General features: G+C 39.0%; 1 long non-coding RNA gene across 3 annotated transcripts; it reads left to right on the plus strand.

Annotated features, from left to right (window-relative positions):
• The first annotated feature begins 1,699 nt into the window (after window positions 1-1,699).
• On the plus strand, window positions 1,700-21,505 carry LOC140521733 (uncharacterized). 3 transcript variants are annotated; one of them, XR_011973038.1, is made up of 4 exons: window positions 1,700-1,845; window positions 6,376-11,786; window positions 11,896-12,486; window positions 19,907-21,505. It is a non-coding gene; the product is annotated as an uncharacterized lncRNA (long non-coding RNA). The 3 variants fall into 3 exon arrangements; XR_011973039.1 differs by lacking the exon at window positions 19,907-21,505 and having other exon boundaries at window positions 6,376-6,636; window positions 11,613-11,786; window positions 11,896-15,900; XR_011973040.1 differs by lacking the exons at window positions 1,700-1,845; window positions 19,907-21,505 and adding an exon at window positions 3,677-5,044 and having other exon boundaries at window positions 11,896-15,900.
• The last annotated feature ends 509 nt before the right edge of the window (window positions 21,506-22,014 follow it).

Raw genomic sequence — 22,014 nt, forward strand, 5'->3', positions numbered from 1 at the left:
CAGGTGCCACCGACTGGGCAGAGGGATGAGGAAGCCAGCCTAGCTGAGGGAAGGAAATGTCCCCAGGGGCCTGTTTTCTGTACTTTCTTTGGAACTTGCTTCTTTTCTCCCCACTCCTTCCCCATTTCCAGCTTCCTTTTCTGTGTTCTCTGTCCCCATTAGGACATAAGCTCTTTGGGACCAGGGCCCTTCTCTGCTCCTAATTGTATTCTCAGGGTTTAAAAGCACATTGCCTGGCATATTGTAAATATTCAATAAATACTTACTAACTTAACTTACTATGGTGAAGAATGTTTCAATGAGTTTTTGTGAGTAAGAGAGGAGGTGGAGAGGGTAAAAATATTACTATCCCTAATCTTCCCCACACATCAAAAACCAAGAGAATGAATAAAAACACCCCTATTAAGAAATCAGTGAAGTTCAGCCCAAAAGAATGCACAGAGGGGCTTTATCTGAAGAGGTATTTCTCTTTCTGTAGCTCCTATCCATCGCCTGCCAGGATATTGCTTTTTACTTCTGTATTATTTGCCTTGAGTTATTTGGTAAAATCCTTGAAAGGGGGGATAGTCTCATTTTGTGTGTTGAATTCACACAGGAGATGGCAGTGCCTTCGCCATGACTGGTACTTAATAAATGTTAATTGAAGTAAATTTCAAATGTTGGCATGAAATCCAGGGAGAGATAGTAGAAGGCGATTGTAAAGAAGAGGAGAGACACAAGGGGAAATCTGATGGCAGAAGTATAGCTCCCAGAGTGACCTGAATTGTGATGATTGCTACTTGGCCAGAGGGTCCCTACACCCAACCATAGGGACGAGGCAGGAGGGGACCCCCATGAGAGGAGAAGCTAGACTCACAGTGAGGCTTCAGCTGGCAAGGGTGATTCAAGTTTAGAAACAAGCCCAAGGAGCTGAGAAGTAGCTTTCAAAGCAATATTTACCGGTGATATCATTATCTACAGCTGTTGACGGTTTCAACCTGAGGTCTCCGTGAAGGCAAGAACTATGGGCCCCTCAGAAGACATATCCTTTGTCTTTCCTCATGTACCATAGGGTAGGTCCTATATTGACCCATTAGAATAGGGCCTCCCTGAGGACAATAACATCTCTCTTGCTCATAAAGTTGTATCTCTGTGATCAGAAATAATAATATATCTTCTGTAGCATTTAAAGTTAGCAAAGCCTTTTATATATCTTCACTTGTTCTAACAATAAACCTTGTGGGGTAGGTGCAATTATTCACATTTTACAGATCAGGAAATAGAGACAGAGAGGTTAAGAGACTTGCTATAGAGTGTGTAAGACATGTTTAAACTCCACTAGTCCAGACTCCAGGTCCAGCACTCTACTTCCCTTATATCATCTAATATGTCTTTAATTCAACTAAGAGCTACAAATGCCAGCTGTACCCATGGCACTGTGAGTTCCCACTCTGCAGTTCCCCAATAATTCCAGAAAGTGATGACAGTCAAGGGTTTTTTCCTTTCACCACAGGCTCCATTTCACTTCCACTTTTACCCCCTGTCAGGCAGGGCAGGTTCTGCCAGGCAAGGGCAGGTTCTGCCAGGAGACAGATGTCCTCTCTGGCAGTTATAAGAGGGCAGGGTCTTGGCAGAGCCAACGAAGCCAAAGCAAGGAAGACCTTGGGTATAAAGGAGGTTCTTTTCCTATATAGGAAGCATTAGCCTGAGGACGGTATGGACTGGTAGTTCTCCTAAGTGAGGTGATTTTGAGGACTCTAAATAAATAGTTACAGAGCAGAATGTTTAACTGGAGAAAGGAGAGAGGGTCATTCTCATTCTGGCTACTTACTCTGGTGCTACTTGCTGTGAGGGAGATTCAGACAGGTGAGTCTGGGCAAGTTAGGGGAGGGGAATGTAGACTTTTGGTTTGGCATAGGAGGCTTGGTATGATGTTAGAAACACAAATAATGACCTCATTCCCTGATCTATTGTCAGAGAGACCCTGTCTGTCATCATCCTTCTGGGAACTACCAGCCTGACAGAGGAGACATTGATCATGATCTCAAGGAACTCCTAGTCTGATGGAAAGACTCAATATAGGAAGGAAATTTACAGGAGTAGAGAAGTAGGGATATAACTTGGAACATCTGGAGAGACCCATTACTTTGTTTCCTGAGGATACAATTCAAACAACCCCAACCAATCTGAGTCAATCAGGGAAATATCTTCAGAGACATTTTTACCTAAGATCGAGGTTGTGCCTTTTAAGGCAACTTCCTAGTTTTTGTCCCTTCCTCAGCAAGAATCAATAGGAATCAGTGAAGGATGGGAGCTGCAGGAGTCAGGGCAGTGTAAGTAATGGAGAAACAGAACTTCAACATCTTTCTTTAATATGCTTAAATTTCAAAGACCTACTGAGATGGACTTGACTGATGTCTAGGGTGAAGAGCAGGATGGGAGTTGTCCAGACTCTCATATCTGAAGACAGGAGGAGGAAGGACCAAAGCAGGTCCTTAGAGAACCTGAAAAAAGAGATGGGGAGGGAAAAATGAGGCTATACCAACGTACCAATATGAAAGTTGGGTCTACAGTGATAATTGCCATGCACTGTTATCTTATAACATTGTCTCTGACTACACAAGTATGTTTTGTTTTTAAATTTCTATGTGTCCTTTATAAAAGGAAGGAGGGAATAATGGATAGAGAGCTGGCCTGTGAGTCAAGAAGTCCTGCCTTCAGTGCCACCTCTGATACATATTAGCTGCGTGACTTTTCACATTGAACCTCCCAGTGCCCTTGGAAACTCCCTGACTGTAAGGTGCAGAATAGGTGCATTAAGAGTTATCTTATGCTGAGAAAATCAGAAGTATGGCTGTTTTTATTTTAAAGCTTCATTTACCTTGGTTCAGCATTCCATTGCATAAAGTACTACCTTTTTTGACACAAAGATGTCTCCATTGTTTAAGGCAGACTGATGCGGGGATATGTTTCATTGGGGGTCTCAGGTAAGCCAGGGAGAAGCTGAAGTAGGGCAGATTTTAGTTGAAATCCATGAATCCTAGAGAAAATAACTCCTAGCACCACTATCTAATCATGGTTGGGGTTGCTAGGACCTCTATTGGCCAAGGTGAGTCCCTTATTACCCAAAAGGAGGTGTTCTTTGAAAGGTAGTGAGTGAACAGCATTCCTCTCCATCTCTGTGATGTAGTCTATTAATGAATGTGGATTTATTTCACTTGGTGATATCATCAGCTCCCATGGGTTCAATGGTCATCTCTAAGCTGATGATTCTCAGAACTACTTATTAAGTCCTTACCTTTCTCTTGACCTCTAGTAACTCATGTCCAAAAGTCTCTTGGACATCTCCAAATGATTCTCAAGGAGACTTCTTAAACTCTACATCTCCAAAGTAAAATTTATTATCTTTCCTCCCCGCCTCAAAGCCTTCCTCTTCCAAACATCCATACTACTGTCTGGGCACCAGCATCTGACCAGTCACTCAGGCTTACAGCCTAAGTACTGTCCTTAGCAGTTCACTCTCTCTCACTCCCCAGGACTCTTGTCAAGTCCTGTCAATTTTACTTTCAGAACATTTCTTGTATAGGCCCCTTCTCTCCTTTGACACTCCACCCTACTGATGAAGGCCCTCACCATTTCACACCTGCAATAACCTTCTTGCTCTCCCTGTTTCAAGTCTCTCCAGGTTCTAGTCTATCCTCTGGACCTAGCTGCCAAATTCGTCACCCTAAAGTACCAATCTGACCATGTCAGCCCTTTACACAATAAACTCTAGTGTCTCCCCATCACCCCCAGGATCAAATAGAATATCCCGTTCAGCCTTCAGAGCCCTTTATAATGTGGCTGCTTCACTGATCCTTGTTCCTATTGATCCTTTATTTGAATTCAGGCCTATGATAGGTCCTGACTGTAAGGTTGGCTATCTGTATATCCTTTTTCTGGAATTCCCCCTTAGATAGGTGTAATAGTGATTACCTTGGTACCACTTCATGGAATTCAGATGTGTTAGATTCCACCCAGTACCCTTAAGGGATTTTGTGGTATCTAGGCTCTCTGCTATTCTCTCCAGTCTCCACCAATAATGTTCCCCCAACTGTAGGAGGATAATTTCTGACACCCAGTTTCATTTAACCACAAAATATTGAAATTAGCTTTTTACCAAGGAATTTTTACCTCAAAGGCATAACTGTCAGGCCTAGAGGCCTGTATTGGGCTACCCGAGTCTTTCTTACCTGTCCCAGGTCTTCGGTTGGCCAAACCGGATAAACGTATGAGAGAAAGGTCGTTCCAGAGTCGAACAGGGGTTGAGCTTTATTACAGGGTCTAGTTACAAGTGCAGGGAGGTCTTCCTTAGGAGGAAGAGGGGGAGATTTCCTAAGGAGGCTAAGCTTAAGGGATTGGAAGTAGAAGTACAAGCAGGAAGAGAGGGGGAGGGGAGAGAGGAAAGAAAAGAAGCGGAGCCTACTGTCCTCTTGGCTCCACACGTGCTAAGAGAGCTTTTAGGCTTCCTCAATTCTACTTAACCTTCAGCCACACAGTTTGCATCTCAATACTGTGCTGTTAGGTAACTAGGTGTGCTCCAATCCGGGACGACCTCGAGGGCAGGGAGACTCCACCCATCACGTATCTCCCGGGGAGAGGCGGAAATACCCGAGCTAGCCGAGCTAGCTCAGTCTGACCTTCTCGAACCCCCGCTGTTCATGGAGGGCCTCGTAAGACTCTAAGATTTAGAAGTCCCACTTTTACCCGCCCAAGACCGTCCACACGGAATTGAGCTTCCAATCCCAACACATAACAAGTAGACAAATGTTCTCCTCAACATGGGGAACAGAATTCTCCCATGCATTACCTCATTCTCTGAGATGGGGAAGGGGATTAAGTTCATAGCTTAACTCCTGTATTAATTCTTAAGAGGTATAGTCCCAAGTTCCAAGTCCAAAGCTACACTTGAACTATAGTCCGAAGTACCCTGGCTTCTCAGAGCTTCCATTCTGGGACTGGCTAGCAGTAATCCAACCTGGATCTTTCCTGTAAAGTCATCTTGCCTTCGTTCAGAATCTGATAGGTGAGAATTCTATCTCTTTTTATCTATTATTTTATTTTATTTTCCCCCAGTTACATGTAAAAACAATTTTCAATATTTGTTTTCAAAAGTTTGAATCCAAACTTCTTCCCCTTTCTCCCTCCCCACCACCCTTCATTCAGAATGCAAGCAACTTGATATAGGTTTTATGTGTGTAGTCATGCAAAACACTTCCAAAGTAGTCATATTCTAAAGGAAAACACAGACCAAAAAAATCCAATGCTTCAGTCTATATTCAGACACCATCAGTCCTTTCTCTGGGAATGGATAGTATTTTTCATCATAAGTCCTTCAGAATCATCTTGGATCATTCTATTGGTGACAACAGCAAAGTCATTCACAGTACTTTATAGATAGTATATTTCACTTTGCATTACTCACGTAAGTTTTTCCAGGCTTTTCTGAGAGCATCATGCTCATAACTTCTTATAATACAATGGCATTCCATCATAATCACATACCACAATTTGATTAGCCATTTCCCATTTGATGGACATCTCCTCAATTTCCAATTATTTGCCACCCATCTGGAGCTGCTATAGATATTGTTGTACATTTAAGTCCTTCTCCTCTCTGTTATTGTTATTGCTTTTAATATCTTTTGGGATATAGACCTAGTAGTGGTCAAAGGGTATGCAAGGTTTTATGGCCTTAGGGAATAGTTCCAAATTGTTCTACAAAATAGTTGAACCAGTTCACAGCTCCACCAAGAGTGCATTAATGTCTCATTTTCCCCATATTCCCTCTAACATAAGTATTTTTCCTTTTCTGTCCAATTAGCCAATCTAATAGATATGAGGTAGTACCTCAGAATTGTTTTCATTTGCATTGTTCCAATCAGTAATGGAATTCTACCTATTGTAATTGAAACAGAACAGATCAGAAAAGAAGAAAGTCTAAGGCCATTTTTCAGAGTCATGGGTCCTCAAAGGAGAGATGAAGTCCTCTCCCTTCAACAGCCTAGTTCATTTTGCTCAGGATGAACCTTTACCATCTCTGGCTGCTAAGTAGCAAAAAGTGTGGAGGAAGGAGAGTAAGACTATCCCAATCTGGCAGTTTGAACAATATACCCTGTTCTAACTACACATTTCATCAAAGGAGACTTCTCTCATTCATGTGATAGGGAAATGCAGGATGTCTTCTCCAACACACAAGGTACCTTCATGTGATCTGAGCATTCTCCAAAACCCTGATTACATAAATAAATGATGAAAAGTAGCAGTGGGAGGTGGATGGGTGTGGGGAGATTTTAAGTTTCTGAGGCCCCTTCAAATCTGACCTCTCATTTCCCTTTTTCCCATTTTCTCATTCAGCCTACCATAAACATGAAATGAAACACATTGAGGTGGGGACATCTAGAACTCTACTGGACTTCATTAATGTTGCCCTCATTGATGACATTCAGTGGGCTTCCTTTTATAAATCAAACAACCAGACTGTGATGAAGGCAGCCTGGATCACTGAGGCTATGGGAACCAACTCCACTGAGGAGATGCGACATATGATACTAAATCATGAGAGAGATTACCAGTTTGTTATCCAATACTTCACAAAAAATGACACCAAGACTGAGAGTAAGTCATCTCACACATGCCTTGTCCCCTTCCTTCCCCTCATCCTAACTCATCTCCTGTCAACAAAGCCTGCTGGATCAATCCCCAAGACTGGTCCATCAGAATGCCACCCCAGGGGCTCAGACCACTGTTACTTCTTCTGCAAGGAAAGTGTTGTAAATGTCCAGAACCACATCAGCTTCCCTCCATTGAAGTCAGGTTGGAAGGGCTTCCCCTTCGAACTTAAGAGTTAACATGTTATTCCTTCCCAAGTTTTCCTTGGTCCCTGAATTCAGTGATCAGTCACATTTGATCCCTTGGCTCCTTGATACTTTCTGCTTGTTCTTGTATATCTCCTTCTCTTCCTTCTCCTTGTCCTCTTTCTCTTCTTTCTCCTTCCCTTCCTCCTCATATTCGTGCTCCTGTTCCTCATTCTCTTTTGCCTTGTTCCCTTCCTCTTCTTGGCATCTGCTCCTAATTTGTGCTTTCTTTTTATCTCTCATTACTGTTGATTCTAAATCATGCTTATTCTATTGTCTTATATAAAAGACCACATTCTGAGTGAAGAAAGTAGGGCAAGATAAGTAGGTATCAATAAAAAGACTGAATTATACTTGACTCCTAATCTATTTTGTTTAACAGCTCCCCATTCCTATCTTTGCTAGAATTCTTCTGAGGATTGCAGAATCAGGCTCCCTTTTAGATACCAGAATATTTCTATCTTATACACAAGTTACCCCCTAAAGTTCACAACACAAATACATTTTTCTTCCAGAACCCACAACAGAGTTTCCATCAATTTCTCCATACCCAATTTTCTCCCAGAGTATCCCATGTTTTTCCTCCCCACAGGGAATCACACATTGCAGATTCTTTTCAATTGTGAATTAGATGGAGATATCCTGTTGAATAGCCATACAAAGTTTGGCTGGGATAGAGAAGATTTGATCCAGATAGATAGGTTAGAAGGACGATGGGTGGTTCTGAACCCTAAGGCTCATAACTAAGGCTCAGTCCTTTCTGAACTGAAATGAGAAAACAGTACAATAAGAGATACTGTGTTGGAGCCATGCAGAAAATCCTTCAGAATTCAAGCCTGAAAGAGAATTGTGAGTACATTTTTTTCCCTCATCCTTTACCAAGTCATCTCCTTTATCTTTATAGCAGGAACACTGGAATTAGGACCTGGGATACAGCTCTCTCTAAGAATGCAACAATACACCTAGTAAAAATGTGAGGAATTATCTTCATTCATTTATTGAGATCATGAAAGTTCTACTCTGATGCTTCAGTATGGTATGGAGCTCACTATAGGTTCTTTAAGGCAGTCTCCCCACTGTAATTTTTTTACTGTAAGGATTACTTTTAATTTTAGTTTTGTGAACTTTCATATTCTGCAGTGTACAGTTGTGTTATTTGCATTGTATCTTCATTGGAATAAATATTTAAATGCCTCTGTTGTTCTCTCCATGTGGATTTCACTTCCAATGATGCAAATCACACTTCCTCCATCATTACTATCCTGAGCAATTTTTGTCTCTGTCCTTCCATAAATTTGTGATAGGAGGTCTGCCTGTGGTCTTTTCTTGATTTTACTTTCTAAAATTAATGTTTGTTTTGTTAATTAACATAAATATATTTTCAGAAGATGGAAAAGTTTTGATTGGAGGGAGAAATATAACATTTATTTTACTTTGCTTTCTCTCCTTTTTTAATTAGATTTTTATTTTTTTAATGAAAAGAAATATATTTTTTTCTGTCCCATCTCTTGCCAAGAGAGGAAAAAAGAAAAGCAAATTCCTTGTAGCAAATACATCTCGTCAAGCAAAACAAATTCTCTCATTAGCTGTGTTAAAAAAGAAGGATCATCTGTACCTTGAACCCAGCCTCTATCAGTCAGGATGTGCATAGCATGCTTCATTAGTTCTGTGGAGTCTTGGATTGTCATAATTTTGGTTATAATTCTTACAGCTTTCAAATTTGTTTGTCTGCACTGTATTGTTGCTTTGTATAAACTAATCTCCCAGTTCTGCTCATTTCATTATTTTTCAGCATTTAAAAGTCTTCATTTTTAAAGTGTTCATACAAAAGGGCTTATTTCTATAAAATTGATGTTGTGGTATAAATTGTTCTTGCGGTTTTGCTTCTTTTATTTTTTATCAGTTCGTACAAGTGTTTCTGTTTTTCTAAAACTCATTTCTTTCTCATTACTCATTTACTCATTACTCATTTCTTTCAGCACAATAATGTTCCATCTCATCCATATACAACACTTTGTTCAGCCACTCCCCAGCTGATGGGTATCCCCTCAGTTCCCCGCTTTTGGCCAGTACTAAAGGAGCTGCTCTAAGTATTTTTGCACATATTGGATCCCTTCCTTTCCTCTTTCTTGATTCTCTATGAGTTTAGGGCCAGGGGTGTTATAGTTGTGTCCAAGGGCATGCCTTCTTTAGTAACCTTTTGGAACTTTCCAGAATGGTTGTACTCATCTACAGGCGCACCAACCATTTCACCACAGCCCCTCCAACATTTGCCATTTTATTTGTCATGTTTTCCAGTCTCATGGGTGTGAGGTAGAATCTCTACTCAACATAAGAAAAGAAAAGAAAGGGACAGGAAAGAAAAGAAAAACATATCTCTTATAGCAAACATAAATAGTCGAGCAAAAGAGAGTCCCTCTGTGACTGTATACAAATGCGCACACACATACACATACAATACACGATACATACACATCTCATTCCACAATTAATATGCCTCATTGCCTCAGGATAAGTACCAGAATGTGCAATTGTTGCAATTAGCTTTTCTTTAAGTATTAGGATTTTGGAAATTTTGTTTATGTGGTTGTAGAGAGACTGTTTTTCTTCCATTGAGAACTGCTTTAGATCATTTATCAGTTGGAAATTAGCTCTCGTAGTATACATTTGAATCAATTCCATTTACTTCTTGGAAATCAGGTCTCTAGGACAAACTTATGGCAAACATTTTCAATGTTTCCCTTCCCTTGATGTCCAGGGGATCCAGATGGAGCACGGTAACCAATCACCCATGACTTCTTCCTCTTTCCATGGAGCAGACCATCATCTTTCCTATTCATATATTTCTCTGATGTCATTCTTTATTCCCATTATTCTTTGAAGCTTTATATCACAATACTCATAGGAAGTCACAGGTACTTGTGAATGGATTCTTTTTTCTTTCTTGATAACACGATATGTATTTGAGAAATCATACGTATTTGTGAGACGTTGTTTATTGTGTCTGTAGAAAATGCCTGCAGTGGAAAGAACATAGCACTGAATTCTAGATCCATTGTCCAATTTCTCTAGTCTTTCGCTTCCACATCTATAAAATGTGGGTGTAAGTCCCTTCCTGTTTTACATAGATCATCAATTCAGTCCAATCCTCTCACTTTACAGTCAAGGAAATCAAATACCAGAGATGTTAAAGGAATTGCTTAAACTCACAAGGGAAGGAAAGAACAAATACAAGACTTCTGAATTTCCAGATGAGCTCTTCCCACTGCATCATGTGGCCTCACAATGTTATGACCTGAGTCATTGTAACAAATCATGGGATAGACTAAATCCCATGGAAGAGGTTTCTTGGCATCTTTGTCCCATGAGAGGGGAACTGGTCATACAATATGATAGTAGAGATGCTCAAGTTTTGACTTTCTCTATCAAGCAAGGGCAGCTTGAAACACAGACCTAGGGACTTACTTTGGGTCTCTTGGGAATAACCCAGCCTAAGTAAATCTCTGAGAGAGTCATTATTGGGTTACTATGAGGAGTTCTTTGTGTCCCAGAATATTGTGAAGACAAATTTGTGTCTAAAATTCAATAGAGAGTTGAAGATTATGGCTGCTAGATTGGCCACCTATGTGGCTAGAGCACTGCACCTGGAATCAGGAGAAGTTTGAATCCATTCTGCGAGACTTCCACATGACTCAGGGCAAATCACTTGACCTTGACTTGTTCTATTTTCTTCATCTCTAAAATGGCCATAATTATACCTTTCAGGGTTGTTGTGGGGCTCCAACAAGGTAAAATTTGTAAAATGCTTAGCATTGTGCCTGAAACGTAGAAAGTACTATGCAAATGTTAGCTATTATTATTATATGATCTCTGTTATGTAATGAAAGTATTGAACTATTAAAGAAAATTGTGGTCTAAACCTTTCATAGTATTAGCTGCTTATCACCACTGACAGTTGGTTTAAATGTCTCTTGCCTGTACAGAAATAGAGAATCTCAGAATTTGCAAGGTGATAAGGGCAGTATTTGTATGTGAAAAAGCCTGTTTTCTAAAATACACCCAATGTACCTTGTGGTACTGAACCTGAGGCAATGAGGCACATTAGTTGGGAAATGTGTATATATGTGTGTGTATTGTGTGCGTGTGTGTGTGTGTGCGCATTTGTATACAACCACAGAGGGACTCTGTTTTTCCCGACTATTTATGTTTGCTATAAGAAATGTATTTTTCTTGTCTCTCCTTTCCCTTTCTTTTCTTTTCTTATCTTGGGTAGAGATGTTCAATAGATCTCGTTAATTTACAAAAGGGAGTTGGTGGTGTTGCAGATGGGAACTCTTGCCGTCATTCATAGATGAAGTCACTGTTTTACTGAAGTGCTTTGTTTGGTTATAACAGACCTCTCACAGAGGGGGAGCAATCTATAAATGTCTATAATGTACTAACAAAATACATCAGTAAAATATATAAAAATCAAATAAACAGAAATTAAACTTTCAAGAACAATACTATCTTCACATCTGCATGAGGAAATAACTACATTTTTAAGACAACAGAGAAGGTCAGTTGCTGCTTATTATCGTGGTTATGTAATATGACAAAATAACTATCATGATGTGGTTAAGCACTTTGCTTAATTAATGTGATGCAGAAATGTTAGAAAATAAAATTAACCACATAAGAGGTCATCTCATCTTGATCTGAGGACCTCTTATAAAGGGGAACTTCCTCTCTTCCCAGGCATTCCATTCTAGGTTTTAATGGCTCATCTTCATAAACAATCAAAATGACAACAGAACATAACTCCAACAACAAAAACATGAGCAAAATGCACTCCTGCTGTGTACAGAGCAGGGCATTAGACACTAAGGGTGGCATAGAGAGGCAAGTGATACTGCTGGAGGAAGAAAAGAGGTGAGGTTGGTCAATAAGGGGAGAAGGAAGGAGGGAGGATAAAGGGACCAATGGATATGAATTCACTTTGGGTCTGATGTATTTCTTCTCTCTTTTCTTCTACCTTCAGTGCCACCTGAAGTGTACGTGTCCCGCCAAGATTTCCCCAATGGCACTATCAGCCTCTCCTGTACAGCCACAGGTTTCTACCCACCATCCATTCTGCTCCACTGGAAGAATGGTATTGATGGTGCTATACGGGGGAAAGAGAGCTCCAGTGGTACCCTCCCTAATTCTGACGATACTTTCTATGTCCGAATCTCCCTGGAGATCCAGCCAGGAGACACAGGGACAGGTTATGCTTGTGTGGTAGATCACAGTCAGCTGGAGACACCAGTTGTGTACTTTGGTGAGTGTCTCAGTCAAGCTACAGAGCCCATCTCCTGAAAGCTAAGTCACAGGATTCTGTTAATTCCTGCCCATGTCCATCCCTGCCTGGTAAAGGGTCCAAGGGCAATGTTCCCACTGGACATTCTCCCCATTGCACTATGGAGAAATCTCATTCCCTCAGTCCCCTTAATTTGCTGGCTCTTCTGCTTCTGTAGTCCCTGAGAAGTCCTCCAAGAGGAATTTGTGGGCTGTTGCCCTGAGCATCCTTCTAGAATCATCCTGATGATGAGCTGTTTTGTGGTCTTCACCAAATGGAAGAGGAGAAAGGCAGGTATGTATTGTTAAGTGAAGGGAAAGGGATGGAAAAAAGAGAACACAAAAGAATACAACAAGGTATTATTCTGGGGCTGATGTTAATAATTGTGTACCTGGTGAAAAGTATCCTAGGAACAAAATCTCAGAGTAGGAAATCACCTTGAACTGCATCTAATCCAAACCTTATAACAACAAATATTCTTTGTTCAACATTCCCAACAAATTATCACATATCCTTGGGTTGAAGACTTCAAGTGACATGGCAGTCACAACCTTGAGAAATATTTTTACTGATATATTTACTTATTGGAAAGGAAGCATGGGTGAGAGGATGGAGAAGACCTGGGGGCAAGTCCAACTTCTGCTTGTTTGTTCTTGGGAAATCACTTAACTTCTCCACACCTTAGGCAACTCTAGTACTCCAAGTTTCAGAAAAGATGCTAACTTCCATGGGTAGAGTGAATTTTCTTACCCATGTTTAGTAGATAGTCTGACACATAGCATGCCTTTAATAAAAGTACCCTGTGGACAAACTTACCTGGACATTCCTTTACCTGTAAAATTGCAAACACAGACCTTATGCCTATAATTTGACTGTATAATAACTACATTTCCCATTTTGTTCATCCTCTACTTTTTCCTATAAATCTATCTCTTTTAATAAGGAATCAAAAGGAAGTAGGTGTGTGGGGGAGAAGATGGTTCATCAAAAGTAACCAACACATTAGTTACAAAAATGACCAAAGTCACTGCCTCCTGATTTTTGGATAATTTTTGGACTTTTGGATGGTTCATATTATTAAGGTTTCTTTTTCATATATGTAGGTAGATTTTTTTTCTCTCTTTACCTTCCAGTCATCATTCCTACTTCCTTCCTCTGGGATGCAGTAGGATAATTGTAATTCTTTTGTATAGAAAAGATTCAGAAACTTAGTGATCATAACCCAATTTCCTTTGAACTGTGCTTATATGGAACAGGTTCTGGTCCTCTTATCCTTCTGGTCACTTAGCTCTGGACATGCTCCAGTTTCTTATCCTTCTTAAAACATAGAATCCCCAGAGAACACAATAGTCCAGTTGTGCTCTTTCCAGGATAGAGTTCAATAGGGCTATTGCTGCCTTCATTCAGCATGTATCTCCATTCCCACAAACTAAGACCCCTTTGGGTTTCTGGCTTCCATGTCACATTCTTGACTCTTAAGGAAGTTAATCTGCACTAAAACCATCAGTCTGTTTTTACACAAACTCTTGTCTGTCTATAATCCCCAACCCCACTATAGGATTTTACATTTCTCTTTTAAATTCAATTCACTGACTTATCTCCATTTTTCTTTCCTGTTGCCCACTTTTTGGATCCCAGCTATTCTCTCCAGTATGTTAATTATCCTTCCCAATTTTCTTTCATCTTTCAGATTTGAGAAATAATCTATCTCTCACTTCATTCAAATCATTATTGAAATGCTTAGCAGAAAGGCATTCTGGATAGATCTCCATGCCATACCACTGCAGACATGTCCCACCACACCTTGTCACTGATCCACTGATCATCAGACTTTGGTTCTAGGCTTTCAATCAGTTCTACGATGAGCCAATCATAAAAGCCATTGCTCTGTATCTTGCCTTGAAAGAGACTGTGAAGGTCTTAGTCAAGTGTTATGAAATCTAGGTCTATGACTTTTCCCTGACAATGTTCCTGTCATTAAATGAAAACAAAGTTCATCTAGAATGGCCTGTTTTCCTTGAACTCATGCTGGTATCTCAGTGGTCTCTTGCAGTGCCTCCAGTTATCTTAGGATCTTAAAAGGAAACTCCTCTGGAGTGTGCGTATCCAGCGAGTACAGCTACCTCCTCTCTTTACTATCTTAGGGTTTGTCTCTCTACTATTCATCTTTGTTCTTATCAAATATTATTTGTAGAAAAAATGGAAACAAGGGATGAGTTGAGCAACAGCATCTTCTTTCTGTCATTAGTTAACATCCCATGTACCCAAACCTTGGCTCTATCTATCTCTTGCTCCTCATCTCCCCCTTTACACTATAGGCTTAAAAACACCACCCTTATTGTTGTAGTTAGCAGAAACCACCATTTTCACTTTTTATGGTCTTCCATACTCTTGTCTTTCTTTTTTTTTTTAACTATGCTTTTTTGAATAAATGTTGATGTTCAGTCACGTATATTTCCCAGCGAATCTGGCCCCACTTCAAGAGAGCTATTCCTAATAACAAATAATCAGCAGGAAAAAAAATTCAAGCGAAACAAGGTCAAATAAAAACAAAATATATTAAAAAGACTTATCCCTGAGGTGTTTTACCTCAAGAGATCCTCCAGTTCTAGAAAGCAAAGTGGAACTGCTGATATTCCAGTATATTCAATATTATTTTGTGACCTCAATTTTTAATTGTTTTTATTTTTATTTTTTCTCTTTACATTTCATGGGAATTTTGCATATGATTTTCCTACTACCGCTTACTGCACATTGCATCAGCTCACATCTTCCCATACTTTTCTGCATGTATTGTATTCATTTTTCTTATAGCACAATAACATTCTGTAATATTTATATACCATAGCTTGTCCAGTCATTCCCCAAAAGATTAATGTCTGTTTTGTGTCCAGTTCTCTGATGCTACAAAAAATGTTACAACAAATATTTTTGTCTACTTGATATTTTTTCAGATAAATAATAATAACTAACATTCATATGCTGCCTAGAGTGTTCCAGGCACCGTGCTAAGTGGTTTGAAAATATTTATTTCATTTTATCTTCACAATAACCCCGAGAGGTAGGTGCTATTATTACCCTTGTTTTGTAAATGAGAAAATAGAGGCAAATAGAGGCTAAGTGACTTGCCCAGGGTCACATAGCTGCTCAGTCTCTGAGGCCATATTTGAACTCAGGTCTTCCTGATTCTAGGCTCAGGATTCAGTGCACTATGATGCCCCTAAACTGCCCTTTCTGTCATTGGTCTTTGTGGTATATGCCTAGCAGTGGAATCACCGGATCAAGGATTATGGACATTTCATTGTTTCTTCCCATAATTCCAAATTGCTTTAAAGAATGTTTGGAACAATTTAGAGCTTTACCTGCCATATATTAGTGTGCTCTTCTTTCCATTACTTCTGCAAATGCAAATATTATCCTTTTGTTATCTTTTGTAATTTAGTGAAGGGGAGGTGAAACCTTAGAGTTGTTTTGATTTGTATTTTTCTATTAGTGATATGGAACATTCTATCATATAATTATGAATAGACAACTCTTTCTATTGTGAACTGTTTGTCCATATCCATTGACCACATATATTTTGGGGAATGGCTCTCATATACTTCTTTATATTTTAAATGTCTGACCCTTTTAAGAAATATTTGGTCAAAAATGTTTTTCCATTCAACTACTTCCCTTTATCAGCATTTATTTTCTTCACACTTTTCAATTCCCTGTAATTAAAAAATACCTATTTTATCTCATAAAATCTTTTTTTGTGCACCTTTTCTCATAAATTTAGCCCCTATACATAGTTTTGAAAGGAATCTGATTTAATTGTTTTCTAATTATTTATGGTATGATCTTTAATACCAGGTCACGTTTCTATTTCATGTTTATTGTGTTATATGGTGTAAGATATTAGTCCAAACTTCATTCTTGCCAGACTTACTCCTAGTTTTCTAGGCACCTTTATTCTTATATATTGTGTTTTTGTATTTGTCCTCTCTTATCTACCTTGTTCCCAACTTCTGTGTGTGATTTTTTAAAAACCCAAGTTGCTGAATTTTCTAGGCACCCACATTTGTCTATTTAAACAACTTTCTCCTTTTCCTTCTCATCAGAATTGTTCCTCTTTGTGACCTCAAAAATTCATTCTTGAGAATTGCACAACCCAACTGAGTTAACTTCCTTTTCCAGAATTTTAGAGTACGTGATTCAGATCATCCGTTCTCAGAATATTTTGCAATCCTGACTCCCCACATATTGAGTGCCTGTCCTACTGTGGCTAACTATATTGTTCTCTATCATAAACTCTAAGATGGCATTATCACTGATGAATAAATCCTCACCATTTCCACACCATCCAATTACTCCCTTTTAGTGACATTCACATTATAATATCTTTGTGTTGGTTCCTTCACTATTTGAGTGATAAAATCATTATTAAGTGAAGTCAAGAAATGCTCAGTTTCTCTTCTTTGGGCAGAATGTCCCAGGTATTTCAAACTCCTCATTACTTCTTTATGCCTTTGTTTTTTAGCTTATGTTTTCTGAACTTCTCTTTCCATCCAAGGAGTCTGGGGTATACTCTGGTGACAAAAATCACTTTGTTTTCTCTCTTATTTGTGACTCTGATGTTCTGCACTTGGCTAACTCTTTCTAGTTTCTGGGTTTTCTTGGATAAACACATCTTCTTAATATATAAAGCCACCTTGCACATGCTCCATCTCCTCCTACATACTTTAACTAGACAATTAAAAAATTAGATATGCCCTTGTGGTGTCATATTTCAAGCATAGATTTCATCTCCCCAACTCTCAGAGATAAAGTCAAAATTTCATTCTTGCCTTAGGATCTCTAATTCATCCTCTTTCTTTGCCACATTTTTTTTCCATTTCTTTCTTGGGCAAGAAGCTGAAGCAAACAGTGGCACAGCTGGTACCTTCACCATTGCTGGTAATAAAGACAAGGGATAAACAAGAGAAAAGAAGCTTTTGGGAGCAGTCATCTAGTTAAGAAGATGGCATGTGGAAATACTAGAATTTCTGGTTTATGGCTTGAAACATAAGAATGACAGGTTTGTTGTAGGCATTTTCAGGGTCCTTGCTGTCCAGTACATAAATAAGCCAATATAGTATAGAGACAAATTGGTACATCTCAGTCTATTTCTCCATTCAAAAGTGTGAATATCTTATTCAAGAATGTCATTATATGATGAACACATGTGTGTTATGGTTTCACAGATGACACACACATTATATGTATATACAGCCACATATACGCACACGTATTTATGTATATGGCCACATACATGCACATATGTATGTACACACATGCCTATCTATGTGTATATAACCATATACATATCACATCCCTGCATATACTCTCCTCCTGAGCTATATGACTCAGAGTGTTTGGGTAAGAATAGGTAGGGCATGTAGATAAGAAAAGGTACAAAAGATATTTAAATTGCTGCAAAAGAAAGAATGTTTTTTTTTAACAGAGCTGCTTACATTGGACCAATGGATACTATCCCTTCTTCATCAGCTAGTTAATTAGCACTTATTAAGCCCCTACTGCATGCTTTACTGATATAGGGATACTATAAAGGCAACAGAATGACTTCCTGGTACTATTCCATGTCCAGTGAGTTCTTTTTAATTACAAATCAATTAGGTGAAGGGAAACACCAAAGGAGATATTCAGGTTTAGAATGTGTCAAAGGGACATAAATGTCAGGGAAAGAAATATAATAACAAATATAGAACAAAATGGAGTCAATTATCTTTTACAAAATAATCCCTTTTCAACAAGGTTCTGGTCAGGCGTAGAGTGCACCTAGACAACCAAGAGGGGCAATGGATAGAACACTGGGCATGGAACCAGGAGAATTGAATTCAAATTATTCTCAAATGCTTACTGTCTGAGTGACTCAGGGAAAGTCACTTAGCCTCAATTTGCCTCAGTTTCCTCAACTGTAAAATGGAATTGATAACAGGACCTATCATGTAGGGTTGTGAGGATGAATCAAGATAATATTTGTAAAGTGCTTAGCACAGTGCCTGGCATGCAGTAGGCATTATATAAATGCTTATTACCTTCTTCCCACTTACCTGCTCCCAGCCTTGGTTTCCTCAACTGTAAAATGAGGAAAACAATAATACTTACCTCTAAATAATTCTTCTCTTCCCTTCTCCCCTTGACCAAGGATGATAAATGTGTCTAGGCAGTTGGAGTTGTATAAATGTCATAAAAGAATTTTAAAATGAAAAGAAAGGGGAGAGAACAAGCTGGTTGTGTATGAAGGCAGACTTCATTAAAATGTAGAAGGACAAGGAACAAGAGAAGGAAGCACAACAGGAAAATAGCTCATCTGGAAAAGACTGGAGCATGTGTGGATTAGAAAGTTCAGATGAGTGCATCATGGTACCCCATATTCAAGCAATATTCAGTTGCAATAAAAGAGACATGGAGACTTAGCTGGCAGGGAAGACATGATGATGAAGGTGGATTTCCCAGGGTGAGGCTCAGCCATCGCATGACCCCTGCCAGTTCCCCACATGTCAGAAAACTTGGGTGTAGAATTTGTGATAATAGTATTTGCACTTGCCCTCTCCCTGTGTGTTTAAAGAAATCAGTTAAAGGGTAATGGATTCCAAGAACAAGAACGTGCCCATACTGCTCTACTCTGCCTGCATGAGGTCTCATCTGGAGCATTCTCTTCAGTTCTGGAAACATTCCGGGAGGAATAAAGGGTCTGAGGGGTTTACAATAGGAGGATGGTTTAAAGGAATCCTGCATGTTTAACCTGAAGGACCCATAACATGAATGGATGAGTCAAGGATGTGGCAGGAAAATGATAGATATCTTCAGGAGTTATCATGTGGAAAAGGGAGGAGGAACCAATACCAATAAGCATTTATTAAACACCTAACCTGCTCCAGGCATTGTGCTAAGCCACTTTACAAATACTCTCTCAATTGATCCTTAGCACAACCCTTTGAGGGTGAAGTAGGACTATTATGATTCCCATTTGATAGCTGGAGAAACTGAGCAGCCAGAGGTTAAGTGACTTGCCCAAGTGTACAGAAATAATAAGTGTCTGAGGCTGGCTTTCACCTTAGGTCTTCATGATTTCAGACCTAATGCTTTATCCACTGAGTTATCAGGTACTTCAAGAAGAAAAAGAGGAAACAGATTGCTTATGTTTGGACCCAGAGGCTAAAACTAGGAACAATAAGTAGAGAATTTGAAGAGATAAATTTAGGTCTGATATAAGGCAAAATTTCCTGAAAACTGGAACTATATCTTCAGTGATATGGGCAGCTTTGGGGGGTTGTGAGTTGGTTCCTTTCCATGAGAAGTCTTCAAGCATAGGCTAGCTCGCCAATTATGGAGAGGATCCTCATTTATATATGAATGGCGCTAGATGGCTGCTGAGGTCCCTTCACATTATGAAATCCTATGAATGTGTGATCACTTATGGTTTTTGAGAATAGGTTACAGAACACAGTCATGTTGAAGGAGCATGAGCTGAGAAGGCACAGACACAATGCTGCTGACAAAGCAGATCCCTTGGGAAAGTCACCAGAGAGAAGGTAGAATGGATGTCTTTATAACTCATTCCTGAGCCTTGATTTCATTCCCTTGCTTTACCTCTTCCATTAAGATGGGAAGGAAGAAATGGACATGGGGATCATGGATGAGCTTAACCAAGGAATCTCTTTCACAGGGATAACTTCACAGACTCAACTGGAAGGACCCTTTTCTTCTTCTGCTACTTCTCCTGCTATTCACCTTCAGTGAAGAAATTCATCAACCTACAAACCTAACATCAAGGCAGTTGCCTTCTGCCCTGGAGTTGCTATCTATTTGTCAGAAGGGTCATTTGTTGCACACTTAACCATAATCCTAAAGGTATCTCTAACTGGCTTCTTTGTGTAGGAAACATACCTCTGATGGCATTTAATGGACCTCCATTAAATGTGAGACACACCGTGCACAGTCCACCTGTTTCCTTTGGTAATGGGAAAAATGAGAACCAGGTCACAAGTAGTTGAATTTAAGTGATGGACAATGTAGGGAACAATCAAATGCTTTAGTGCATGGAGAGTGAGACTTTCAGAAGTGAAAATATTGATATATTTGTATGAAAGAAGTAGCTTAGATCTTTGTTGTGAGAGAAATTGGGAAGATCCTCTTCTCCTTCTTCACTATAAGCAAGTAATTCAGAATGTTATTTATGAGAAAACTCCAGACAAGATCAATCATTGTCTTCTTTTGGAGGCCTTGGGAGATGAAAAGTCATTGGTTACAAGTCCTTGTGCTTCCTGAGTCTCTCCCAGCAGAATGAACACATCCCTCCTTGGGTTTGTTTTAAAAATAGATTTGTATCAATTTATTTTTATTTTTACACTATCTAGATTTCTTTCTTTATCACCCTAATCTCTCCCTGCTTCTTAGAGATATTTCCTTCATAGGAAAGGTTCTTTTTAAAGGAAAAAATAAGAGGGAATAAGAGAAGAAAAATTTAAGCAAAACCATTCAATATATTGAATAAAAAATGCTAAATTTCACACTCATGGACACCTTCTCTTCTGCAAATGAGTGGGTGAGCTATTCCCTCATGTATCTTTGGAGGCACATATGTCCTTTTAAATTTTGAAATATTCCTTTTCTATACCATTTTTGTAGTTGCAGCTTTGCATTTTTGTGCCATGTAAGTCTTGCTTTTTAGATTTGTTTTTTGACTGCAACAGAGTGTAGAATTTTGCTTGCATTTCTTTCCATATCCATATATATTATTCTCCTGACTCAGATTACCACCTTTTGCATCAGTTCACATAAGTTTTTCCATCCTTCTCTGTACTCACCCTGTTCATAATTTCTTATCACAAAGTATAATTCCATCCCATTCATGTTCCACAAGGTGTTCAGTCAGTTTCCATTTGAGGGTTTCTTTGTTTCCAATTCTTTGCTATCTAAAAAAAGTGTAGCTATGAGTATTTTAGTATGTAGGGAGTTTTTATTTTTTTAATCACCTCCTTGACATAAAGAATTTCTGGATTTTAAGGTCTGAGCATTTTAGCCAAGTGATTTGCACAAGTCCAAACTACTTTTCAATATAGTTGTATTAATTCACAGCCCTACCAATGATGCATTCATGTACCTGTCTTTTCACAACCCCTGTGATGTTAGCTATTTTCACTCTTTTACAATTTGTTGACTGTGCATTGACACAACAGGTTTGTTTTGGTTTAAATCTCACTTACTGTCTGCGATTTTTAGTGTTCTTTCACATAATTATTAAATGTTTTTCATTTTTATTGTTCATGTCCTTTGATTACTTATCAATTTTTGTCATTCGGTCATTTTCAGTTGTGTCTCACTCTTTGCGACGCCATTTGGGGTTTCTCTGGTAAAGACACTGGAGTGGTTTGCATTTTCTTTCTCCACTCATTTTACAGATGAGGAAATTGGGACAAAGAGGATGAAGTGAGTTGCTCAGGGTCACACAGCTAGTAAATATCTGAAGCTGGATTTGAACTCAGGTACTGCTGCTACGAGTTCCAGCACTCTATCCACTATGCTGGATCAATATCTAGCTGTTCAATGGCTAATGTGCTATATATTTTTGTCACTTGTCTGTGAGTCTTATATACCAAATCCTCATCAGAAATATACAACACAATGATATCCTTCTTTTCTTCTTATACTAGATGCATTAATTTCATTTGTGCAGAAACTTCAATTTCATTCAATATTTTTATGTTCTTATCTATGTCCTTTTGAAATTTAGATGTGAAGTCATTTGGAGCATTTGAGTTTGATATGGATATT

This window comes from Notamacropus eugenii, chromosome 1 (assembly GCF_028372415.1).
Source record: "Notamacropus eugenii isolate mMacEug1 chromosome 1, mMacEug1.pri_v2, whole genome shotgun sequence".
Classification (NCBI taxonomy): Eukaryota; Metazoa; Chordata; class Mammalia; order Diprotodontia; family Macropodidae; genus Notamacropus; species Notamacropus eugenii.